Genomic DNA, 3,889 nt, shown 5'->3' with positions numbered 1-3,889 from the left:
AATCTAGGGCTGATCCTCATTATCACCAGCAGGAGAAGGAGAGACCGCTGTATTAACCTCAACAGGTGTCTCCTCCCCATGGGGATCAGATCCATCTAGGTTGACAGGGTTAGGTTCTCCAGTTGATTGTCGTCCGATCTCTGCAATGTCTTCAAAAGACATTTTGAGCCCCAAGTGCTCCTGGATAGCAGAAACATCCTGAACGACGGTGTCCAAAGATGCTTGAAGCTTGTGAAGAGAGGCTTCCATCCTTTCGTTGTGGGCAGCTTGAATCTTCATAAACTCCAGCAGCTTCGCCATGATCTCAGAAGATGCTTCAGATTGTGCAGGTGGTTGGGCACTTGCTTGGGCTTGATCAACATTGGGTTGTGCATGATCAGCAGTAGATGGAGTTCTTGTCCATACTCCATTTATGCGTCGCAGCTGCGTTTGGTTCACAATTGATTCACCAAATGTCAGTGTGGTTTTGAGAGATTCTTCATTGGTTAGAGACACCTTGAAATGCCTCAGAATCCTCGTAACCATTTGGGGGTAGGGTAGGATGTGCTTTCCATGTGCTGACTCGTCCATATTCAGCAGCACAATCCAAGCCCAGCTCATCCTGAGCTCTTTGTACAGCCCCCACAGCAGGATAATATCCAGCCGCTGTACAATTGCATGATTTCCAGCTCTAGGTACTAACATCCTTGTTAGCACATACATGAGCATCCGATGCTCAACCTTCATCTGGCCTGTTGGAAGAGAAACCTTCTCAACGAAGTCGTCGATCATTAGCTCCTTAGTTGCCGCATGCTTGTATATAGAAGTTTCCCAACCTTCATCTTCAGTTGCATCCTGTGCTCTACCATCAATGGTGAAGCCACAAAATGGCAAGCTAGTGAGTTTCGAAAACTCCTCAAAAGTCATTGCAATCTTTTTGCCTTTGACTTCAGCAGCAAAACCCGTCTTGGTTAGAATGAAGGTGGAGTAAAAAGCACGTACCAACCTCGGATAGACTTCCAGTGATGAAGAAAGGAAATCTTCCAGTCCATGAAATCTCAAATGATTTTGAAACACAAAACCATTTGTATCAAAAAAGGTGAAATCCAAAGTTCTGGCTTCTTGGATTTTCCTTTTTAGAAAAGAATCAGGAAGAAAGTTTCCTTCCACTTGTTTTTCTTTTGAAGGCTGAGCCTTCTTTGGTGGAGATGAAGGCTTCTTCTTCTTCTGCGTGGCTCCCTTCATAGCATCACCCATTAATTTTTCTGACTGAGGAGCCTTCCTCTTCTTACTTGATTCCTGATTTGTGGCAACAACTTTGCCTTTATCTTTGGCTAAAACTTTATGGGTAGGGATCGAAACACGTTTAGCTGGAGGTGAGGGAGGTGAAGGTGAAAGAGTTCTTCCACTTGAGGTAGAAGAAGAATCCAGTGAAATGGATTTTGAAGATGATGATGGTCGTTTGGCCGTTTGTTTTACTCGAGCCATGGTAAATAGTTGAAGATTGATGACTAAGAGAGATTGGATGCTGAGAAATTTGAAGTTGAATGTGTAAACTGAGAGCAAACTATGAAAAAATAGATTGTGAAATCGATTTAGGGTTTTCCAGGTTTTTATAGCACAGTTCAGAATCGATTGCCCAATCGATTATTTTATACTTTCTGGGTTTACCAAATCGATTGCCCAATCGATTATGTTAACTTGGTTCAAAAAGTATCCGTTACACCCATTGCAACGACTATAATTTTTCCTCAACGGATATATTGTCAATCGATTTCCCAATCGATTTTGTAAAAGATCCTCCTTTACTAAATCGATGTTCCAATCGATTGCCTCTTAAATTTAGAAAATTTCAGAATATCTGCATCGATTCCCAAATCGATTCCTTCAAAGACAAAATCTCCCAAAATTTGACCCAATCGATTTCCCAATCGATTGTCTCTTAAATTCAGAAAACTTCAAAACGCAACATTGATTCCCAAATCGATTGTCTTAATTTCAGGTCCAAAACAAAGTTGATCCAATCAATTTCCCAATCGATGCTCACGCTTGAGTTTGAAAATCTTCTCAAAAGTGTAGATGACTTGACCACACAATCGATTATCCAATCGATTCTTTAAACTACTCTCCAAATATATAATCGATTTACCAATCGATTGAGATAAAACAAACTTCAGCAATCTGGCTTCTGAGATGTGATCAATCGATTTCCAAATCGATTCCAGTGACAATAACACAGAGAAAAGAACATAAAGTACCAAACAAATTGATTTAGCAATCGATTATCGTGTTTCCAAATTACCAAATTTAAAACACTATGCATCATAAATCAATTATACAATCGATTAGGTAATGCATTTTTCCTATCTGGCCACAAGATAATCGATGTAGCAATCGATTGTTGCATATGGATCAGATTTCATTGAGATCAATAATGCCAAGTTTCATTCTTATAAAGAAGAAACTGTCCTTGGGCAAGGCCTTGGTGAAAATGTCAGCCAACTGCTCAGTTGTATTGACATATTCCAACTTAATCTTGCCCTGTTGATATTGGTCTCTAATGAAGTGATGCCTAATCTCTATGTGCTTAGTCCTAGAATGCATGATAGGGTTCTTAGTGATATTAATAGCACTAGTATTATCACACAAGATGGGCACTGTTCCTAGATCAACACCAAAATCTAAGAGGTGTTGCTGCATCCAAAGAATCTGTGAACAACAGCTACCAGCTGCTACATACTCAGCTTCAGCAGTTGAGAGTGCAACACTGTTTTGTTTCTTGCTATGCCAAGAAACAAGAGAGTTCCCTAATAGTTGGCAAGTACCAGATGTACTCTTTCTGTCCAATTTGCCTCCAGCAAAATCAGAATCAGAATCAGAATAACCAACTAGAGTGCAAGTAGATCCCTTAGGATACCACAAACCTAGATTCTTGGTTCCTATGAGATATCTAAAAACCCTCTTAACTGCACTAAGGTGAGATTCCTTGGGATTGGCTTGGTATCTAGCACACATGCACACACTAAACATGATATCTGGTCTACTAGCTGTTAGGTAAAGTAAGGATCCTATCAAGCTTCTAAACACAGTCACATCTACAGGTTTACCCTTCTCATCTTTATCTAAGTAGCAGGCTTGACTCATAGGTGTATAAATGGATTTAAACTTATCAAAACCAAATTTCTTTAAAAGATCATTGCAGTATTTGGTTTGACTTAGGAAAATACCATTCTTACTTTGTTTGATTTGAAATCCCAAGAAGTAAGTCAATTCTCCCATCATGGACATTTCAAATCTACCTTTCATTGTATTTTCAAAATATTTACAAAGCTTATCATTTGTTGATCCAAATATTATGTCATCAACATAAATTTGTACCAATAGAATGTCTTTTCCTTGTCTTTTGATGAAAAGTATCTTATCCACATTTCCCCTTGAAAACTTTTCTTGTAAGAGGAAATTGCTCAGCTTGTCATACCAAGCTCTTGGAGCTTGTTTCAAGCCATAGAGGGCTTTTGTCAGTTTAAACACATGATTTGGAAGCTTAAGATCTTCAAAACCAGGTGTTTGACTCACAAAAACTTCCTCCTGGATGTCTCCATTTAAAAAGGCACTTTTAACATCCATTTGATAAAGTTTAAAGTCCATCATACATGCATAAGCAAGCAGGATTCTAATGGCTTCTAGTCTAGCTACTGGGCCATAGGTTTCATCATAGTCTATTCCCTCTTCTTGGTTGTAACCCTTGGCCACTAACCTAGCTTTATTCCTAGTAATAACACCATTCTCATCCATTTTGTTTCTGAACACCCACCTAGTTCCTATGACATGTTTATCCTCTGGTTTTGGAACTAGAGTCCACACTTGGTTTCTCTCAAACTGATTGAGCTCCTCTTGCATGGCTACTATC

Source organism: Cicer arietinum, chromosome 4 (assembly GCF_000331145.2).
Source record: "Cicer arietinum cultivar CDC Frontier isolate Library 1 chromosome 4, Cicar.CDCFrontier_v2.0, whole genome shotgun sequence".
Taxonomy (NCBI): domain Eukaryota; kingdom Viridiplantae; phylum Streptophyta; class Magnoliopsida; order Fabales; family Fabaceae; genus Cicer; species Cicer arietinum.
This window is presented reverse-complemented; position numbering follows the sequence as displayed.